This window comes from Myxine glutinosa, chromosome 4 (genome assembly GCF_964187855.1).
Source record: "Myxine glutinosa chromosome 4, kmMyxGlut1.1, whole genome shotgun sequence".
Taxonomy (NCBI): Eukaryota; Metazoa; Chordata; class Myxini; order Myxiniformes; family Myxinidae; genus Myxine; species Myxine glutinosa.
In genome coordinates this window covers 150,879,249-150,903,165 of record NC_136264.1, presented here as the reverse complement: position 1 = coordinate 150,903,165, position 23,917 = coordinate 150,879,249, and the positions used below count along the sequence as shown (strand labels likewise).

Here is a 23,917-nt window from a genome sequence, read left to right as displayed (position 1 = left end):
TCCTCCTCTCCAACACCCTTTCCATTACCTTCATTCCATGCTCCAATAACTTTATCGCTCGATACGAGCCAGTCCAGAGGGTCACCTTTCCCCTTGTATAGAGGGACGAGGGTACTCAGTTCCCAATCAACTGGAATGCGGCCTTCTTTCACCACCAGATTACAGATCTCTGTCATTCTCTTCACACCCCAACTTCCTGCTGCCTTTAACATATCTCCCACAACTCCCGTCGCCCCCGCGCCCCCGCTTTTCTACTCTTCATAGCTTTTATCACTTCCTCAACTTCATTCTCAGTTATCTTCTCTGCCGGTTCTAAAACTGGGTTACTCTCTATGTTGCCATCCCATTTATTCTCTGCATTCAACAGCATTTCCATATATCTCTTCCATCTTCCTTTAATTCCATCTGGGTCCACAACGATTTGTCCCACTTCATCCTTCAAGCAACTCACCCCCATCACATCACACCTCTCTTTTGCTATCTGCTTTACAATCCTGAATACCGCTCTCTGACCCTCTTCCGAATCCAAGCGTTCTCCGAACTTTTCCCACATGCCTCCTGTGCCTTAGCTACCTCTTTCTTTGCAGCAGTGGCTACACACATAAATAAACATAAAAACACAAAACACACACACACACACACACACACACACACACACACACACACACACACACACACACACACACACACACATGTTATGTGGTATAGCCACGCGGCCGGAGCAGGAACCGGGCACAGCCGCCAGCCAGGGTCGGCGCCCCAAACCAGTGTTACAGGCCTTAAGTCTTGATACCTTGTCAAACGGCATGAAGCCGACCGAGGGTTGCATGCTCGCACCGTGTGCCAATCAGATGTGTAACCGGGCGGCTGGTTATTATGCACTTTACGTTACTTTACTCACCGCTAATCACTTTTACCCAATTATCATGGAGTGAGATCTCACTCCATATGTAAGGATGGCATGGGGAAAAATGGCCGCCCATTCAAATGTGCACAAAATGATACGCTTAATAATTACTATATGGTGAAGTCATAAGCATTTAAAAGGCATACCTTTTCTTATTTTTCATATTTTCACAACTAACAAGAATGAGAATCCGCCAAAACACAGAACATCGTTGAAGAACCAGATGAAGAGACAGCAAAATTGCCGTTTTGTTCATCCTCAACATGTTGATAAATGTCACCGTCCTAAGCACAATTATGGCTGAAGCAATTACAATGATTCCAACTGAAGGAAGCGACATTCTGTCTTGGGTATTGCACCCGTATTGTAACAAAAAACATTTTAAATGGGATTTTAAAATTAATACACCGCAAATGCACCAAAGTGATGATGTCATGTTAGCATGACAATGCATGTTAGCAAGCAATGTTGGCATGCCTGGTTTTACACACTCGTAGGATATAGCCGCCGTAGCTTTGTGAAGATGGTGTATTGTTCCAGATTGTAATCGCCAACTGGAGAGCCATAAAAGAGGAGAGCCATTTATCATTTTTTAAAAGGAACCAAGCAATGGTGGATTGAATAAATAAGGTGATTTATTGCTTTTATTCTTCATCTTAATTCCATCTCTTCCTGTGCTGTAGTCCTGCATAACATATATAAACAACGTTAACCTGCATTTTTTTCAGCACCTTAGCATTAACTCCCTTAATTTTTTTTCCAAAGGGTCATTCATCAACTTCAAAATCATAGGCAACAAGAAAGAGCAATCAGAGATTGCAGACCCTCACCAGGATGTGCTTTTGGTATTTTTTAAGGCTTTTGTGTTAAAACAAATATGGCGGCCATACCACGTGACCGATGACGTCATCATTATTCCCCCCTCCCCCTCCCCCCATCACCAATTTATCCCGAGATGACGCTCAAAAAATTTCATCTTGATTGGATGAATTTTGCACTTCATCAATTGGTATAAAACACATGGACACTGCTAGGACTTCCAGGAAAGAAGTTGGTATTTCAAAAAAGTGTATCTGGGGTGAATTAATGGGGGTAGAAAATATCAAGGTTTTGGATGGGGGGAAGATAAGAGATGGTGGTGAACAGCTGTTTTAAAGACCTGGAGGGAGGAGTGGGATTGACGAGAGTGAGGGAGTTTGTTCCAGAGGCGGGAGAAAAGAGGAATGAAAGAGTGAAGGTGAGCAGAGAGACTTGATTTTGGCAGTTTCACCAGAAGAGGGTTGCTGGCAGATCTTGTGTGAACTGTAGGAATATTTGGGGTACAGAGCACAGACAGAGCTGGGGGAGCTAGGCCAGAGAGGAGTCGGTAGAAGACAGAAAGACCACCAACCTGCCTGTGATGAGTGAGTGAAAGGCCCTCGGAGTTAGCTTCATCACGGGAGATTCCAATGATTCTGAAAGCTTTGGCTTCAACAGCGTGAAGGCGACCTAGGTGTGAGGCAGGAGCACCAGCCCAGAGGGGAGAGCAGTATTCCATTGAGCTGCGGATGAAAGCCTTGTATGTGGTGAGGAGCTCAGGTGTGCCAAAGAAGGACTTCGCATGACGGAGGATGCCCAGTCGGCGACTGGCTTTGGAGGCGAGCTTGGAAATGTGGTTTTCCCAGGAAAGATTCAGTTCGCTGATGTGAAAACCCTATTCAAATTTCAAGTCAATCGGATGTAAAATGAGGATTTTATAAATTTGAAAAAAAGTGTTTGACCTTTGGCCTATGTTGACCTTGTGACCTATGTTGACCTCAAAAATAGTTGTTGGGTGAATTCAGTTAACTGATATGAATATCTTATTCAAATGTCAAGTGAATTGGATGAAAATTGAGGATTTCAGATATTTGAAATTGTTGTTGACCTTTTGGCCAATGTTGATCTCCAAAATAGTTGGTGGTTGAATTCAGTTAGCTGATATGTAAATCCTATTCAAATTTCAAGTCAATCGGATGAAAATGGAGGATTTTAGGAATTTGAAAAAAAGTGGTTGACCTTTGGCCTAAGTTGACCTTTTGACCTCAAAAATGTATAGGATTTTGTCGGCCCATGAACTGTACCATTTGTTGAAGTTTCATGAAGATCGGTTTAAAATTGTGACCTGTAGGCAAGTATAAGTGAGCGGACAGACAAAAAACACACACAAAAACTGGAGTGACCAACAAACTTGTGAAATTTTTTTTTTTGGGCCAAGTAACAAACACTTAAATGCAATACCATCTCCTCTGGGAGGATAATTAGAATGGCACTCAGTAGAGACTAGAGCGCATACCTCCGACAGGCTGACCAGGTTACGTTTTGTATCCCACTGATAGGCCGGATCTGCATCCGGACCATTTGTCCTTGCTACAAACCAAAATCAAATCTACTTGTTCTTGTCACACATCCAACTCATCCACCAAGTTTTGTATTAACCCGTTCACAACTTTTTGAAATACCGTGTTATATATCGCTTTTGGGCCTATCTCTCAATGGTGAAGAATCATTTAATAAATTCTAGCAACCGGATATGGATTCGTATCTCCACCAAAATCTAATCATTTTGTCCTTGTCACACACCCAAACTGTCCACCATTTTTCATCCCATCGGGAGAGGCCTTGCGATTCCTTTTTCTTATTTTTACCGGTTATTACCAGACAATAAAGACATTGCACAATAAGTGGGGGTTTCGAACTACTGTTTCCCACAGAATTAATTTATCAGCCCAAGTGCTAGTGGAATGAAGCAAAATGAAAGAGCGCTGGTACTAATATGGCTCCGATCCTCACTGACACAATCCGTGCCAACACAACTCTCATAGGTGAAGGTCTCCCATAAAAGATGTAAAATACATTAATGTCCCTTATAACTCATTTTAACTGCAATTTAGTTTTTTTTTTGCATTCCATTTAATGTCACCACTGGTAAATCCAAATGGATCACAGAGCAGAAGGACCACCTGTCGCGTAATGAAATGGATACTCCATGTGGTTATGTGTTGGACTGAGATATATATATTGTTGCGGATTCGGGGGTCGGCGCTCCCCTTATCAAGGGGGGGGGGGGGGTTAATTCTCTTGCCTTTTAAGCTGGCCGTCCCCCAATCCTGGAAATTATGACGTCACTTCCGGTCAGTGGTAAGTAGGGTTGTAAGCCCAATTAGTCTTATTACCGAAGTACTACCACCGGCCGTAAAGTGAGGAGAAAACTCCCACCCGAGCCACAGCTTTAATGGACACGCCGAGCGAAGCGAGCCGCGACTCGGGCCGTTAACAAATACTACACCCGATTATAGCGGTTTCCAAATCGTGCCACAGGTACTCAATTGAAAGAAAGGACGCAAACGATCGAATAAGAGGAAACCAGAGTAAGGGAAGAACAAAGAGTGGGTTTATTAATTATGTACAAAAACCCAAAGAGGAAACGAAAGCATGTACAAGAAGAAGAAGAAACAAAAGGACACAACAACAACAACAACAACAACAACAGGCATTTTAAGGCCATTTTCACTGCAACAGCAGGGGTTGGCCTTGCGGTCCCCATGACAATCTTCTCCATTTTGCCCTATTTTCTGCATCTCCCCTTGTTAACCCCCTTGCCCGCATTTCTTCTTCGACCATCTTTAGCCAAGTCTTTCTCGGTCTTCCCCGTCCTCTACTTCCTTCTACATTCATTTCCATCACTCTTCTCAACCAGTCACTTTCATCCTTCCTCAACACATAACCAAACCATCTCAACCTGTTTCTCTTCACAGCATCCATCACAGGCTCTATTCCCATCATCTTTCGCAATTCATCATTTGTCATCCTCTCTCTTAACGATACTCCACACATCCACCGAACCATTCGCATTTCCACCCTTTCCAGCCTTCGTTGCTGCTCTACGTTCATTACCCATGTCTCACTCCCATAAATCATAACACTTCTCACACATGCAGCATACACGTTTCCCTTCAGGTTCAACGACACTCCCCTCCTCGTCAGCACACCACTCAGTTCCCGAAACTTCTTCCATGCACATCTCACTCGAGCAACCGTTGCGGAGTCTGATCCACCTTCTCCATTCAGCATGTCTCCGAGGTAACAAAATGTTTTCACACCTTCCAGCTTCACGCCATCTCCAAGATCCAACTCAACATTTCCTCCATCTGCAGCTCCCTCTGTGCACACCTTACACTTGAATGTAGCTGCCACACTGGTTAATGACCCTCTCAAACCACTACATTTTTGATGAACCCACTCAGTGCACATTGTACATTGAATGGAATTCACTCCGACACCATTCCTGTAACACAGCACATGGCCACTTCCCAGTTCTTTCCACCTCACCACATGCTTTACCACTTGCCATCACCTTCGTTTTTCCGATATTCACCTTCAGACCTTTTGTCTCCATACATTCCTTCCACTTGTTCATCTTCTCCTTCAGTCCATCCATACTTTCTGCAATCAACACCAGATCATCTGCATACAACAACTCCCACGGTAAACCCTCCTTTACGTTCTGAGCCAGCACCTCCATCACAGCTACAAATAGTAGTGGACTTAGTACTGACCCCTGATGCACTCCCACCTTCACCTCAAACTCACCATTGTTCCCATCCTTCATCCTTACAGCTGTGCGCGCTCTTTTGTACATTGCCATCACTACTCTGATCAACCATTCCTCCACTCCTAACTTCCTCAATGCCCATGTCACTACTTCACGTGGAACCCTATCGAATGCTTTCTCCAGATAAACAAACCCAGAACAACAAACAAACAAACCCAAAAGGACACAGGGCAAGCTTATCTAAACAGTCTTACTTACAACCCCGGACAAACAGACAGACTTACACGGGATGGTAGGTGGTAGGGGAGGAAGGTCCAGGCAGATGGGTCCAGGCAGGTAGGCTCCGTCCAGGCTCCGGTTCAGCGGGCAAAGAACGGCAGGCAGCTTCGCGTGTCGTTGGCGCGTGACCGGACCTTACATATGCGAGGGGCTGGAATGCCGTGTACGTATAGCATGCCAAACGCTCTCTCTCTCTCTCTCTCTCTCGATCACTCAATGTCCGTATCAAATGGAGCGCTCCCGGATCAGTCCGTTAACAATGGCTCGTGGCGTAGTCCTCTCAATAGCGTTACAATCAGACGTCTCTGCGCCGTTCTGTTAATCACGACGGTCCCCTGCACAGTCCGTGATATTCGAGCTCTCCCCGTGCAGTCCATGATATTCGAGCTCTCTCCGTGCAGTCCGTGATATTCGAGCTCTCCCCGCGCAGTCCGTGATATGCGAGCTCTCCCCGCGCAGTCCGTTATATTCGAGCTCTCCCCGCGCAGTCCGTGATATTCGAGGTCTCCCCACGCAGTCCGTGATAGGGCTTGGTGCGTGCGCTTATATAGTGCGCTTATAGATTAATCCGCGCACTTTGAGGCCACGCCCGCCAGCGAGCTCACCTCTGCCCTGGTTGGTCAGCGAGGGCTCACCGGCTCCGCCCTTGACGGCTCGTTGACAGGGCCACGCCTCGTTCTTGGCGCTCCGCCCCTTCTTCTCCAAGCTTGACCGCGTGCGTAATGGCGTTTGGAGCGAACGCTGAGGCGGCTGCGGCTGGCAGAGGAGCGTCATACAATTTGGAGAGAGAGACTGGAAAAATGAACAGAATGGGGCCTATCTTATTTAATTAATGCAACGCAGATTCAAATTTTGGGAACACAGCCTTATCTGAAACACATATTAAGGAAATAACTGAAAGTCCTATGGTGTCCTACGTGTTGCTGTGGCCTAACTATGGGTGTGACCTTTGACCTTATTAAATGATGAGATATTTACAAGAGTTATTATTTATTTACAAAAGTGAGGGTTCTAAAAACCACAAACAATATATATATATATTGTTGCGGATCTACGGTTACGGCGCTCCCCTTACCGAGGGGGGGGGGGGGTGGGGGGTTAATCCCCTCGTCTATTAAGCTGGCCGTCCGAGTCGTAGAAGATATCGCGCTCCTTCCGGTCGGAAGCAGGGCGATACTCCTGCCCGATCCCCGGACAAGATGGAATTTTGCCGAGCGGTTTAGCAATCCGAAGCTCGAGCCGTTAGCGGCAGTCTAAACCCGATTATAAGCGGTTCCTATATCGTGCCACCGATATTCAATTGGGGACAGGACGAAAGCGATCGGATGAGAAGAAACCAGATAAAGGAAAAACGCAGAATTTATTGTACAATAATGAAGAGGAAACGAAAGAGGTAATGTACAAAAGAAGGAAATAAAAGGACACAGGGCAACCTTAAACACTCTTAATTAACACGCCCAGGACAATACAGACAGACTTACACGGGAGTTGGTAATGGTAGGAAGGAAGGAAGGAAGAGAAGGGTCCAAGCAGATGGTAGGCATTGAGGTCCGGCCCCAGGTTCACGCTCCGCTCCGGTCCACGCTCCGGGTGTTCACTCGTACCGCGGCAAGCGGCCGGCAGCTTCGCGTGGCGTTTAACGTGAGCGGACAATTATATCGCGGAGGGGAAGACTGGGCTGCGGCATACGTAATAAATTGTCCCTTAGCGTTTTGCCAGTTGTGCACCTCCAATAGTTCATAAATGGCAAGCAAGGACTCCTTTCGCATCGGTTTGAGTCGTTCTCCCGGGCACCTCTCTTCTCTCACTCATCTCTCTGGCTCATCTCTCTGGCTCATCTCTTCAAGTAGTCCCACGCACCTGCTTATATTGCTCACTCACGTATAAAGCCACTTGCCTTTTGGAGCCGCCTACCAGTGAGCTGGCCTCGGCTCTGAGTGGTCGCGAGCGCTCACCGGTCCGCCCCTTGATGGGGCGTTGAGGGGCCACGCCTTCGTTCTTGGCGCTCCGCCCTTCCTCTCCAGCTTGACCGCGTGTGTAATGGTGGCTGAGCCAGGCAGCGAACGCTACTGGCAAGCAAGGGAGCCCAATTTGGAGGAAGGCTACGCCGCAATATGACTTGAAAAGGGGGCCTACTCTTATTTAATTAATACAACGCAGATTCAACTATTGGGAACAAATCCTTACCTGAAAGACATACTAATGAAATAACTAAAGAAGATCCTATGGTGTGCTACATGTTGCTCGTGGCCTAACTAGGGTGCGACCTTTGACCTTTCACAAAAATGGGAATATTTACCGGGGATTATTTATAAGGGATATTACAATCTTTACAAAGTGGAGGGTTCTAAAAACCACAACACTGCACCCTCATTACCTCCAGGGCCGTCCCGGCCCGACAGAACTTTAACTTAGTGTGACACAGGTGTAGTAACCCTCTCCTATTAACTTCACCCTGAGTGCGACATTTTAAAACAACTAAGTATGTCCCGCCTGCTGCGTTGCATTCTGTCTAACTGACTCACGCCCACAGGATAACCGAATCACAGAATTAATTTTCAAACTACACATTGACGGTGGGGAGCATTATTTACAAAGACACTAGTTGGTATTTACAACGCGAACCCAGGACCTGTCTTTTGGGAAACAAAGAGAAGATCTTTTGAAAAGAGGAAAGGCATGCACTGCACTGCACCGATACCACCAGCACCAATAAGCACCAATACACAAAAAGCACCAAAGCACCAACATGCACAAAAAGCACCATCCGGTGCACAGTCATACATTTCAAATAATCAGCAGATGACTTGCGACGTCCTCTCTGCTGGGCCGATGTTCTTGGCTGCTGGGCCGATGTTCCTGATGACTTCTTGCTTGCTACCTATTTGGTACTAAAAGGGCACAAAACGCGTCCACTTTTTAAATTATGGCCAGCAGGGGCCAACTAAGGGTGGTCCACCTGCATGGCTTAGGTGCCACCTTTACCGTGGTCCGCAAGCAAGATCTCCACTGGCCACAATGGCCGGTCCCCAGCAGAGATGCCAGGCCCCAAAACGTGGGGTCCATATGTGGTGCTCGGCCACAGACATGCGGTCCATATGGTGCTAGGCTGCAAGACGTGCGGTCCATAAGTGGGGTACCGGTCCAGGCAGGCAGAAGCGAGGGTGCGGGCACACAACTGCGACACCTGCACACTTTCCCCTCGGCACACAAAGACCACGGTCCATGAGTGGGGAAGGAAGACAAAGCAGGGTTAGCGGGGTGCAAGGGCGCAAGAGTACACGTTAACACAAGGTAATGCAGAGGTGAGGTGCGCAGGGGAGCGAGCCGAGAAAGCTCGTCCCTACCGTACGTTCCCCCCCTGTCACCTAATCTACCCTTGCCCCTACCCCGTATTTACACAATTTACAAATTTGTCGCTAAGTCCTGTCTTCCCCATATCTCCCCTAATCCAAATTCGTCATTGATCCCTCTAAACCCAAATTTGCCATTAATCAATTCTCCATCAATCCCTCCTAAGGAGGAAGAGATGGAACATAAGCGCAATGTCACTCCCATGTCATGATGCATCTTACATATCAGACATTTGCAAAAAACAGTGGTGTGGAGTCCTGTCACCTCGGTGAGTGGATGCGGATGGTGCGAAGAGACTTACAATCCTAACTACCTTCTAAATGACTTTAACACTTTTACTTTACCCGGGGTCTTTCCCTGCCAAACCATTGGCCATTTTACACTATGTCGTTCTAAAAACCAATTTCCATTGACCAAACTGTGGTGCTCACCAATTTGGGGTCTCACTCCCCCGATTCTTCACCCTGTGCCCTCACACAATTTCAAGGCTGGGTCGTGTGGCGCTCCCAGCAGGTCCGCTCACCTGCACACCTCCGCCACTGTAGTTGTCTCCCGAGCTTACCTGCTCCTTACCCTAACCTACCTGGGGAAGGCCCTCTGGCGCTTTCACCCCACTACCGCCCTCTCTGGCGTCGGGCTACCCGGGTCCGTCCTCCGGATCCTCGGGCCCCATTGAACAACTACTAACTGGCTCCCAGAGCCTACCTGCAGCCTCACCTGGCTGACAGACTAACAGTGGCGGAGTGCCCATTCAATCACACTCACTAACAGGCCACACGCCCAGCCAATTTACTCCACTAATGCACCCAACACAACACTCCTGTGCAACTACTCGCACCACAGATGCCAATATCCAACCACAATTTACCTACTCCCTCTACCGACTTTAAAACTACCCTCCCCGGGTATTCGTGAAGGGGTCCATCCTTCCCCACCCACTCCTTTCGCACCAACCACTCCACTCCACGTAATCCACACCACCCACTCCACACCATCCATTCCATACTCCATACCATCTATTCCATACTCCATTCTCACTTGCCACCTGTATTCCACTCGCACACCTGGTGCCCACACACCTGGTGGCACTTGCACCCTCCTTTCCTCCAGGACCATTCACTCAATATCATGCCAATCATCATGCTCACCACAAATACTCTCGTTCAATTTCTCATTTCATCACTCTCACTCCAATCACATAGCATCATCTAACTATCTACTCCCTTCTGAAACTCGTGCTCCCCGTCTTCCCTTACACTATGCACTCCCTCGTCGTTATTATCCAACTAATCTCTCTACGTCCCCTCTACAGGTATGATGTCGCTACTTAAATCTACTGTCCGCTATGGTCACTCTAGATCCCTAACAATAACCAAGCCCTCCCCGGCTAGGTTTTCACCGCCATACCCCATAAAACTATAGCTCCTTTGCCCCAAACGATTGTGAGGTGAATGGCAAAGCTACCATTCGCCATCACTATCACTACTACCATCAATCGTCCACTACTCTGAGCCTCTCGGTGCGTCAATGCATTTTCAAAGCTCGGCTTCGCAAAGCCGCACAATGAATTTGGGTGGTTGGTCGCCTGCAGGTTGGGTCCGTCCGGCATTCGGATTCAGGGGAGGAGGTTTACTCGGGCCAAGGTTCCAAGCACCATCCCGGCGCAAGGCCTTGCGCTGCCAAGCGCGATGGCCCAGCCTTGCCCGGGTGGAGCGCCGCCACCACAAGGGGGCGCCGCTCCGACCCCTCCTACCTCCCCTCGAACCGGGCCGCCCGCTTTGCCTGGCAAAGCGCAGATTTGACCGTGCAGGGCGGGGCCCGGCCCGAATCGTGCACAGCGCTCCGAGCAGGAGCGACGCGACACCAATCCCCGCCGGCTCCCACAGCACATAATGAACACCACGCACCAAGAGCTCGCGTCGGCTATCCGTCAGCCTAAACGCTGTCCCGGTCAACGTCGATGCTTTCCTTACATGCTCGCACGCATACGCCACCCCTTTTACACTCACCCATCCAGGTGTCTCAGCGCCTCTCATGCAACCCATACATTCCCTGCACTCTATCACCGCACTCTCTCTCCGTGCACACTCTTCTCTCGGCACACTCACACTCTCCGTTACACACCTTTCTTCCCCCATTACGTCCTCCGTAACACTCACCATGGGTGTGCACTCCTGCACATACCCACTCACGCGCTCCGATGTGCCCTCCCGCACACGCGCCACAACCAACTCAGGTGTGCATTCTCGCACACTCTCTCCATCCATCTCACTCTCCGTGTCACAATCACTCCCACTTCCACACTCTGTATCACATTCATCACTCATACACTCCGACGTGCGTTCGCTCTCGCACTCGGTAACACACTCGCGTTCCGGCGCCATTCGCACCCTCGCACCATTGCCATTCATAACGCGCACCACGGACCTTTTACGAGCGCCCGGGTTACGCCTGCATCCCAAGCGTGCGAAAATTCTTTTTGCACCAAACACAGCCCGACTCACCTGGGCACTTCTTCTTCTTCGTTCCCCCACCACCTGCAAACTTTTTATCTGGTTAATAAGTACATCATCACGATTTGAGCACAGACCTTGTACATAATCCATCACTTCCTCCTTCAGCTCCTTCTTAGTTTCCCTTCGTCTCTTCTTAATTTCACTTACCCCCTCTTCCACTTCCTCTAACTTCTGCTTCACCTCTTCTATCTCCCGGTGCACCCCCACAATTTCTTCCTCTAATGCTACTTTGGTCATCTCTATGTGCTTCCTCACTTCTCGTTCTTTCGTCTCCATCGTCTCTACCACCTACTCCAACCTCTTTGTCAGCCCCTCGTGCACCATCTGGCACTCTTTCTTCGTCACTAATAGTTCCTTCTTTATCTCCTTCTGTGTCGCTTTCAGCCCTCCTATCACGGCTGTGTTCTTTTCCACCTGCTCCCCTAACTCCCTTTTGTCCCACTGTCAGCTGCTCTACTCCTCGCGTCAGATCCTCTATTCCCCCCTGTAACCTAGCCGTGCAGTTCCTCACCTCTTTCTCCATGCGCTCCTCACCCCGCTTTACCTCGTCGCGTAATCCCGCGACCTCTTCGCTCACACCTCGCCTTATTTCCTCCCCCATCTCTCCTATTTCCTTGGTGGATGCCGCCCTCATCTGTTCCAGCTCCCCCTTGTGGGTGTCAAATTTGGTTTCGAGCCCGATTTTTACCTCCTCTATCTGCTCCCCCATTCGTTTGATTTCCCGGGTGGATTGATCCCCTATATCCCTCAATTTGCCTTCCATTTTGTTTTCTAACCCTGCTAACCCATTCTTCACCCCTTCCATTTGGTTCTCCTGGGTGGCCATTCTATTTTCTAATCCCGTTAACCCGTCCTTCATTTCCCCAATTTGGCTACCCACGTCCTCCAATTGGCTCCCTAATTTACCTTCTAACCCCCCTAATTTATTTTCTAATCCCCCAATTTGATTCTCTAGGCCCCCAATTTGGCTTCCCATGTCATTCCTCAGTCCGCCAATTTGGTCTCCCATATCATTTTTTAATTCCTCATTCCCCATTCGTATGGCTGCATAGATCTGCGCCATGAGGTCCTGCACATTCATTCCCCCGATTTGTGCAGCGGGCGCAGCCCCTGCCGCCATGTGCGAGGCGCCGCCATTTTGTGCTGCCGCGACCAGGTGCGAGGTGCCGCCATTTCACGTGCCTGCAACCCCCTCTACCACACCTTCTTCAATCCCCTCTTCTATTGCTCCCACTTCTTCCCTGGGGTCCTGGGTCGATTCTAACCCCTCTTCTATCTCCTCCATCAGCATCCGATCGCCTTGACCATCCATGGCACGATATAAATTTGGTTGTTAATACTAAATTTTGGCCGCTCCTAATTTAGACCAAATTTATTTTTTAGATGTTACAAAATTCGGTTCGGGTCCAATCCCACTCCCCGACACCAATTGTTGGGGATCTCGGGTTACGGCACTCCCCTTACCGAGGTGGGGGGGGGGGGTTAATCCCCTTGTCTATTAAGCTGGCTGTCCGAGTCCTAGAAGATATCGCGCTCCTTCCGGTCGGAAGCAGGGCGATACTTCTGCCCGAGCCCCGGACAAGATGGAATTTTGCCGAGCGGTTTAGCAATCCGAAGCTCGAGCCGTTAGTGGCAGTCTAAACCCGATTATAAGCGGTTCCTATATCGTGCCACCGATATTCAATTGGGGACAAGACGAAAGCGATCGGATGAGAAGAAACCAGATAAAGGAAGAACACAGAATTTATTGTACAATAATGAAGAGGAAACGAAAGAGGTAATGTACAAAAGAAGGAAATAAAAGGACACAGGGCAACCTTAAACACTCTTAATTAACACGCCCAGGACAATACAGACAGACTTACATGGGAGTTGGTAATGGTAGGAAGGAAGGAAGAGAAGGGTCCAAGCAGATGGTAGGCGTCGAGGTCCGGCCCCAGGTTCACGCTCCGCTCCGGTCCACGCTCCGGGTGTTCACTCGTACCGCGGCAAGCGGCCGGCAGCTTCGCGTGGCGTTTAACGTGAGCGGACAATTATATCGCGGGGGGGAAGACTGGGCTGCGGCGTACGTAATAAATTGTCCCTTAGCCTTTTGCCATTTGTGCGCCTCCAATAGTTCATAAACGGCAAGCAAGGACTCCTTTCGCATCGGTTCGAGTCGTTCTCCCGGGCACCTCTCTTCTCTCACTCATCTCTCTGGCTCATCTCTTTGGTTCATTTCTCTGGCTCATCTCTTGAAGTAGTCCCACGCACCCGCTTATATTGCTCACTCGCGTATAAAGCCGCTTGCCTTTTGGATCCGCCTACCGGTGAGCTGGCCTCGGCTCTGAGTGGTCGCGAGCGCTCACCGGTCCGCCCCTTGATGGGGCGTTGAGGGGCCACGCCTTCGTTCTTGGCGCTCCGCCCTTCCTTTCCAGCTTGACCGCATGCGTAATGGCGGCTGAGCCAGGCAGCGAACGCTACTGGCAAGCAAGGGAGCCCAATTTGGAGGAAGGCTACGCCGCAATATGACTTGAAAAGGGGGCCTACTCTTATTTAATTAATACAACGCAGATTCAACTATTGCGAACAAATCCTTACCTGAAACACATACTAATGAAATAACTAAAGAAGATCCTATGGTGTGCTACGTGTTGCTCGTGACCTAACTAGTGTACGACCTTTGACCTTTCACAAAAATGGGAATATTTACAGGGGATTATTTATAAGGGATATTACAATATTTACAAATTGGAGGGTTCTAAAAACCACAACAATATATTTATGTATATACAGTCACGTGAAAAAGTGAGTGCACCCCATGTAAAGTTTTGACTTTTTCAACATATTTCAACATACAGCTATTTGATCTTCATTTCAACAATATTGATAGATAAAGGTGACATAATATAACAAATATCATGAAACATTTACATTTTGTAGTCCATTGGATAATTTAAATAAACATAAATGCAAATTTCGCATGTGGAAAAAGTAAGTACACCCTGACATTTATCACTATTTTAAATACATAAAATTAGAATCAGGTGCACCAGCTCTGGTGCAAATGATTAGAACATCGTTAGAGAGGATCTTGGAGGAACCTGTCTTATTTAAACCTCAGACATTTAGTTTGTTTTGCTCTTTGTTGTTGAAGTGTGCGGCGTCACCATGCCTAGATCAAAAGACAAAAGAGGCCTTCAGAAAGAATGTTATAGATGCCTACGAGTCTGGGAAGGGATTTAAAAAGATCTCCAAACAATTTGAAATCAATCATTCAACTGTCTGGAAGATCATCTACAAGTGGAGAAGATTCCAAACAGCTGCCAACTTGTTCAGGCCAGGCCGCCCCAGCAAGGTCAGCCCGAGAGCAGACCGCAAGATGCTGAAAGAAGTTTCTAAGAACCCCAGAATGTCATCACGGGACCTACAGGTAGCTCTTGCCACTGTTGATATCAAAGTACACGAGTCTACCATTAGAAAGAGGCTGCACAAATTTGATCTACATGGGAGGTGTGCCAGGAGGAAAACTTTGCTGTCCAGAAAGAACATCAGGGCAAGACTAATGTTTGCCAATGAACACCAAGGCAAAGACCAGCACTTCTGGAACAATGTGCTCTGGACAGATGAGTCAAAGGTAGAGCTATTTGGCCACAGTACCAGAAGACATGTTTGGCGAAAACCAAAGACAGCATTTGACCACAAGAACCTGATACCAACTGTAAAGCCTGGTGGTGGAAATATTATAGTTTGGGGCAGCTTTGCTGCATCAGGGCCTGGGAAGCTCACCATCATAGAATCCACTATGAATTCTTCATTGTACCAGAGGGTGCATGAGGATAATGTGAGGCCATCTGTCGGAGAGTTGAAGCTCAACCGAAGGTGGACCTTGCAACATGACAATGACCCTAAACATACCAGTAAATCCACCAAGGAATGGCTGAAAAGAAAGAAATGGAGGGTTCTGGAATGGCCAAGTCAAAGCCCGGATCTAAATCCCATCGAGATGTTGTGGGGGGATTTGAAACGAGCTGTGCATGCAAGAAACCACTCAAACATCGCACAGCTGAAAGAATTCTGCATGGAGGAGTGGGCAAAAATTTCTCCCAGTCGATGTCAGAGACTGGTAGACAGTTATAAGAAACGCCTCCTTGAGGTTGTTTCTGCCAAAGGGGGCAATACCACCTATGAGCGCCAAGGGTGTACTTACTTTTTCCACATGTGAAATTTGCATTTATGTTTCTTTAAATTATACAATGGACTACAAAATGTAAATGTTTCATGATATTTGTTATATAATATCACCTTTATCTGTCAATATTGTTGAAATGAAGATCAAATAGCTGAATGTTGAAATATGTTGAAAAAGTCAAAACTTTACATGGGGTGTACTTACTTTTTCACGTGACTGTATATATATATATGTATATATATATATCCATTTACGTATAGTTGTATATATATACAGTCGTCCCTCGCTATATCGCGGTTCACCTTTCGCGGCCTCACTGTATCGCGGATTTTTAACTCTTACATATCTAATTTTATATCGCGGATTTTTCGCTATATCGCGGGATTTTGCGGTATAAATGTATTTTTATATACTATTATTTTAAATATTTTTGTGGTAAAATAAGCATTTTCTAGCCTAAAAAATTAAAAAACGTAAAAAAATAAGAAAAATACAGTAATTAAAACATATTACAAGAAATAAAATACTGTACATAGTGTACAGTAGAAGAGTAGACAAAGAGACAAAGAGTCGTGCGTATGGAAAACGCAGATGCGGCAGCTTCCACTTGCGCTAGTTACCCACGTGAGATCGTACACGGCACGCTACTGGCTGATGGATTAGAGGCGACCAACCAGAGCATGGTGTTCTGTATCCTGGGCTCTGATTGGCTCAGCGACCATAGCATCATTCTCTGTATCTCCCGCGCATAGCATGGAGCTGTAATGCTCTTTCTGGCTGTGCAGTACATTCATCATCGTCATCACCTTCATCGTCATCAGTACTGCACAGCTAATTCATCATCATCTTCATCACGCAAGTTGTAGTATCTTCAATGCTGAGTACCCATTAGAATTTTATATGTTGTTAAAATTACGTATGTTTAAGAGTGTAAAAAGTGTTTAAGAGTATAGGAAGTGTTTATAAGAGTATGGGAAAGGTTAATAAGAGTGTGAGAAAGGTTAATAAGAGTGTGGGAAAGGTTAATAAGAGTGTGGGGAGGGTCATAAAGCTTTAAAATATATATAAATAATAAAATAAAAATATGGTCGCTACTTCGCGGATTTTCGTCTGTCGCAGGGGGTTCTGGAACGTAACCGCCGCGATAAACGAGGGATCACTGTATATATATATATATATATATATATATATATATATATATATATATATATATATATATATATGTATATATATATATATATATATATATATATATATATATATATATATATATATATATATATATCAAATGAATCCAAATGGTGGTTTAAACCCTCAATTCAAAAAAAAACAACCAGAAAACATTTCCTTCTCTGTTCTTATTCGTTGTTCTTATTCGTTTATTCGTTGTTCTTATTCGTTTGTTCGTTCTTCGACCACGTGTTCCACCCCCATTTCCCCAGATAGTTTTCACTATTAAACTTTAAAATGTTTAAACTTTCCCCTGAAGTACTGTATTCTGTCATTTATTATAACACCTTTTTCTTCTTCTTCTTTAAAAGGTTGCTTTCGACTTGCTCACCAAATCTATTCATTCCAAAAAAAAATTCCATCTCATATAGTGCCTCTTTCATACATTCTCTAAACTCACCTGCACTCCACGCCCCCCCCCCCCCCCCCTCCAGCATCCTTAAACGTATTTTTGACTCGAAGGTCACAAGAAACTCATTTTGCAATAAATGTTCGTTTCCCATCAATCGTGCACTTTCCAAAATCCAATCTCACCCCTCCCCTCCAAATCTTCCCCATCACACCCCCCCCTCCAAAACTTCCCCATCACCCCTCCCCTCCAAATCATCCCCATCACCCCTCCCCTCCAAATCTTCCCCATCACCCATCCCTTTCAAATCTTCCCCCTTGCCCCTCCCCTCCAAATCCTCCCCATCACCCATCCCTTTCAAATCTCCCCCCTTTCCCCTTCCCTCCTAAACTCCCCCCACACCCCTCCCCTCCTGGACTACCCCTCACCCCTCCCCTCCTAGAATCCCCCCTCACCCCTCCCCTCCAAATCTCCCCCATCTCCCATCCCTTTCAAATCCCTCCCCTTGTCCCTTCCCTCCTAAACTCCCCCCTAAACCCTCCCCTCATAAACTCCCCCCTCACCCCTCCCCTTCAAATCTCCCCACCCTCATTTCTTCTCCATTTCCCCCCTCTCACCCCTCCTCCTCAAAGCGACCTCCCTGCTTCTTCCCCCTTCCAACTCTCACCTCCATCTCCCCCAACCATCTGCCTCGCTCTTCCCCCTCCTCAAATAACACCTCACTGTGCCTCACCCAATCACCATCAAACCTTTTGTCCGCCCCATCCTTCCCTTTCTCCGAGCTATTCTGAAATCTCTGACACACCTTCAACAGCTCTCCCTACCTCTTCCTCCTCTTCCACATCTTACCCTACCCCTCCCCCCCCCCCCCTGCTCTGTATCCGATGCTCCCCCTTCCTCTTCATTAACGGCATGGACCTCAAACATCCGGGGCCTTCGTTCAAACTTAACTGATCTCGCCATACAGGTTGCTTCTTACAAACCAGACGTGATCTGCTTAACAGAAACTTTCCTCCTTCATGACGTCTCTGATTCCTTAGTATCTCTCCCGGGTTACTCCCTCCTCCGGTATGATAGACTTGAGCCTCGTCCTGGAGGTGGGGTTGCCATCTTTATCAAAAACTCTCTTCCGCATTCGCCCTGCACTTCCCTCTCTTCACCTCACCCCCAGGAATACCTCTGGCTACGACTTCCCCTTCGCTCCCACGTTTTGTTCATATGTGTGTTGTACCATCCACCAAACAGTGATGACTCCATCTACATCTCGCTGTCTGAAAATATGGACCAACTTCGATCTACTCATCCCAACTCTCTCTTCCTCATGTGTGGTGATTTCAATTGTCACCATGCCAGTCGGCTGGGTGTGGGTACCTCTCTCACTAGCCTTGGCTCCTCAGCAAAGGACTTCTGCGACTGACTGGGACTGACACAATCTATCAATTTCCCGACCCGGATCTCAGTCAATGGAGCATCTTCTCTTCTGGACTTGGTTATGACTAACTTCCCTGAAAATGTCTGCTGCTCTTCTTCTGCTCCAATCGGCTCATCTGATCATGTGCTCGTTAAAGTGGACATCTCTGAACATTCTCAGGGAGCCTCCTCAGCGTTGACGAGTCTGGCATTTCGCTCAGGCCAACTGGCACGGTCTTCAAGCAGCCATCAATCATCTGGACTGGTCTCCCATCTCTACCGCCTCAGACATCAACTCATCCTGGGAATTCTTCCAAAGTAAATTGCTCTCTCTCATGCACAGATTTATCCCATCTCGTCTTCAGTTGTCATACGCTTCCTCCCATCCATGGTACACGGAATCTTGTGGTGAGGCTGTTGCCCAGAAACAACTTGCCCTCGTCTCCTGGAAAGCAAATCCAACGGAAGGAAATCTCATTTCCTTTCACAAAGCCCGAAACAAGTGTGTGTCCACCCTCAGGAGAGCCAGGAAACAATATATCAGATAGTTCAGAGCTGTGTGTGGTTGCTCTCACAGTCCTAACGTACACACACACACACACACACATACACACACACACACACACGTTCACACACACACAAACACACACACACACATACATACATACATGCATACACACACACGCACAATATATATATATATACACACATATATACACACACACACACACACACATACACAAACATACACACATACACAAACACACGTATACACACAGAAACACACAGACATACACAAAGACTCCCTCTTCCAAATCCTGGTGGCGTCTGGTCAAATCTGTTTCTGGTGTTTGTTCCCCCTCCATCCCCTCCCTTACCTCAAACGGCTACACAGCTGACTCCGCACATGAAAAAGCTGAATGCCTGAACTCTGTGTTTGCCTCTAAATCTTGTGTCCCAAACCCATCCCTCTCTGTACCCACCGTACCCAGTCTTATCCAGCTGCTCCTGGACTCTGTGTCCTTTCCTCCTGAGAAGGTGGAAAGTTTCTGTCAACTCTCGACTCTGACTCTGCAACTGGACCCGACGGCATCAGCCCACGGGTCCTAAAATCCTGTTCTTCCGCTCTTTCACTCCCTCTCTCTGTTCTCTTCGCCCTCTCTTTTGCTCAAGGTCATCTGCCATCTGCTTGGAAATCAGCCAACATCACCGCTTCACACAAAAAAGGTGCAAAAACAGATCCTAGCAACGACAGACCAATCAGCCTTCTCCCAATTATCAGCAAGGTCATGGAATCCATCGTTGCTTCGGATATGAAATCTTTCCTCTTCTCCAATGGCTTGATCGCTGATCATCAATTTGGTTTCAGACGAGGTCACTCTACTCTGGACATGCTGCTTCTGCTGTCTCAACAATGGATGAAGGTCCTCAATGCCAAACAGGAAATTAGAGCTGTATCCCTTGACATATCACGTTCCTTCGATACGGTCTGGCACCCCGCTCTGCTCACCAAACTCTCCTCCTATGGTATCCATGGAAATCTCCACGGATGGCTGGCGGACTTGCTCTCTAGTCATAGTCAACGTGTGGCCCTGAATGGGTTTCTGTCATCTCCTCTTCCTGTTCAGGCTGGAGTTCCCCAAGGCAGTGTTCTGGGCCCTGTGCTTTTTCTGGTCTTCATCAATGATCTCTCCGGGAGGAAATGTTGAGTTGGATCTTGGAGATGGCGTGAAGCTGGAAGGTGTGAAAACATTTTGCTACCTCAGAGACATGCTGAATGGAGAAGGTGGATCAGACTCGGCAACGGTTGCTAGAGTGAGATGTGCATGGAAGAAGTTTCGGGAACTGAGTGGCGTGCTGATGAGGAGGGGAGTGTCGTTGAAGGTGTATGTTGCATGTGTGAGAAGTGTTATGATTTATGGGAGCGAGACATGGGTAATGAACGTAGAGCAGCAACGAAGGCTGGAAAGGGTGGAAATGCGAATGGTTCGATGGATGTGTGGAGTATCGTTGAGAGAGAGGAAGACAAATGATGAATTGCGAAAGATGATGGGAATAGAGCCTGTGATTGATGCTGTGAAGAGGAACAGGTTGAGATGGTTTGGTCATGTGGTGAGGACGGCTGAATGTGACTGGTTGAGAAGAGTGATGGAAATGAATGCAGAAGGAAGTAGAGGACGGGGAAGACTGAGAAATACTTGGCTAAAGATGGTGGAAGAAGAAATGCGGGCAAGGGGGTTAACAAGGAGAGATGCAGAAAATAGGGCAAAATGTAGAAGATTGTAATGGGGACCGAAGGCTAACCCCCGCTCCAGCAGGGAAAATGGCCTTAAAATGCATGTTGTGTGTTGTGTGTATCAATGATCTCTCCGACTATCTTCAAAATCCTCTCTATCTCTTTGCTGATGACTCCACTCTCTGCCGCTCCATTCCTCATCCCTCAGATCGGCAGTCTGCAGCCTCCTCACTCTCTGCAGACCTGGACAAAATCACAGACTGGGCAAACAAGTGGAACATGTCTTTCAATCCTGACAAATCTCACACTCTTACGATGTCTCTCCGAAAAGACCGACTGGACAACCCTCCCATCCACTTTCTGAATAATCCTCTCCAAGAAGTTCTGTCACTCAAGTTTTTGGGTCTCACTATCTGCCATGATCTTTCCTGGGAAAACCACATTTCAAATCTGGCCTCCAAAGCCAGTCGCCGACTGGGCATCCTCCGTCGTGCGAAGTCCTTCCTTGGCACACCTGAGCAGCTCAGGCTGAGCTCCTCACCACATACAAGGCTTTCATCCGCAGCCCAATGGAATACTGCTCTCCCCTCTGGGCTGGTGCTCCTGCCTCACACCTAGCTCGTCTTCACGCTGTTGAAACCAAAGCGTGCAGAATCATTGGAATCTCCCGCGATGAAGCCACCTCCGAAGGCCTTTCACTTACTCACCACAGGCAGGTTGGTGGTCTTTCTGTCTTCTACCGACTCGTCTCCGGCCTTGCTCCTCCAGCTCTCTCTGGGCTCTGTCCCCCAAATATTTCTACAGGTCGCACAAGATCTGCCTGCAACCCTCTTATGGTTAAATTGCCAAAATCAAGACTCTCTGCTCACCTTCACTCCTTCATGCCTCTTTTGTCCCGCCTCTGGAACAAACTCCCTCACTCTTTTCAATCCCACTCCTCCCTCCAGGTCTTTAAAACAGCTGTTCACCACCATCTCTTATCTTCCCCCATCCAAAACCTTGATCTTTTCTACCCCTGTTAATTTCACCCCAAATCCACTTTTTTGAAATACCAACTTCTTTCCTGGAAGTCCTTGGTGTCCTTGTGTTTATACTTCTCCCACCCCCCCCCCCCCCCCTTCCCACGCTGCCTCCCCCCAAGCCCTCTCCCTCCCACACATCTACCGACATCCCTGCTCTCAAATGTTGTGTTTATGTGTTTCCCCTTCTCTCCCCATCTTGTCTACCGCTCCCCTTTTTATATGCTTTGTTACCGGTACTTGCAAAATCGAAGATTTTTCAAGTATATTGGTCGGTTGTGTTTGTGGTTCTGTCTGTTTGTCTCTTTGTTTGTTTGTTTGTCACCGGTCTACAGGTCACAATTTTCAACCGATCTTCACGAAACTTCACCAAATGGTCGAGTTGGTCAAACGCAAGAAGTCTCTTGTTTTTGGGGTCAATAGGCCAAAAGGTCAACATAGGCCAAAGGTCACCAACTTTGCTAAATTTCTAAAATCCTCAATTTTCATCCGATTGACTTGAAATTTGAAGAGGACTTGAATATCTGGTCACTGAATTCAACCACCAAGTATTTTTGAGGTCAACATCGGCCAAATGGTCAACATAGGCCAAATTTCTAAAATCCTCAATTTTCATCCAATTGACTTGAAATTTGAAGAGGACTTGCATATCTGGTCACTGAATTCAACCACCAAGTATTTTTGAGGTCAACATCGGCCAAATGGTCAACATAGGCCAAATTTCTAAAATCCTCAATTTTCATCCAATTGACTTGAAATTTGAAGAGGACTTGCATATCTGGTCACTGAATTTAACCACAAATTATATTTTAGGTCAACATCGGCCAAAAGGTCAACATGGGCCACATTTCTAAAATCCTCAATTTTCATCTGATTGACTTGAAATTTGAAGAGGACTTGCATATCTGGTCACTGAATTCAACCACCAAGTATACTTGAGGTCAACATTGGCCAAAAGGTCAACATAGGCCAAATTTCTAAAATCCTCAATTTTCATCTAATTGACTTGAAATTTGAAGAGGACTTGCATATCTGGTCACTGAATTCAACCACGTATTATATTTTAGGTAAACACAGGCCAAAAGGTCAACATAGGCCAAATTTCTAAAATCATCAATTTTCATTTGATTGAGTTGAACTTCTAAGAGGATTTATATATATATGGTCACTGAATTCAACCACCATCTATTTTTGAGGTCAACATAGGCCAAAAGGTCAACATAGGCCAAATTTTGAATATCCTCAATTTTCATCAGATTGACTTGAAAATTGAACAGCATTTGCACATTGATTCACTAAATAGTTAAACTAACTATTTTTGAGGTCAAAAGGTCAAAGGGCAACTCAAGGTCAACCTTCCCAAATCATCATTTTCCATCTGAAAAATCGTCACTTTTCATCCTGTTGACCCGAGCTTTGATCAAGATTGTCAATTTTAATCTGGATGAAATGGACAATTTGCTGTATCAATGGAATTTTTTTTCTTGGGGGTGGGAGCGGATTTTGCAAGTATCGTGCTCCGCATGATGTCTTTTTGTTTGTTTGTCTGTTTGATTTGTTTGTGTGATAAATGTTAGCTCTTTCACGAACCTCGATTCTGTCAAAAAAAAAAAAAAAAAAAAAATTCCATTTTGAGTGCTCCAACCTTTAATGAGCAAATAAACAACTGCTCGACGTTTCGATCAGCAACACGGATAAACGTGCATCCACTGACCTTTCTCAAGAGTAAAGCAAAACAACTCTATACCCTCCCTTATGTTAGGGGAAAAGGGGGTGGGGACACCGAAACCACCAATCAATGCCATTTTGGAACAACTCGTGCCATTCAAATATAAATCGTAAATCAAAACCACAACCGTTGAAGCAACTGTAA

The 23,917-nt window shown here is 46.8% G+C and overlaps 2 protein-coding genes across 5 annotated transcripts in view; both read left to right on the top strand.

Moving 5' to 3' along the window:
• Positions 1-5,074, top strand: part of TNFSF10 (TNF superfamily member 10) — a 407,659-nt gene extending 402,585 nt beyond the window's left edge. Inside the window, exon 6 of the mRNA XM_078776615.1 lies at positions 5,027-5,074. The gene's annotated coding sequence lies outside the window, so the exon portion shown is untranslated. The remainder of the gene's footprint in view (positions 1-5,026) is intronic.
• LOC137425405 (mothers against decapentaplegic homolog 3) overlaps positions 1-23,917 on the top strand; it is a 53,344-nt gene that overhangs the window by 2,976 nt on the left and 26,451 nt on the right. The window lies entirely within an intron of this gene.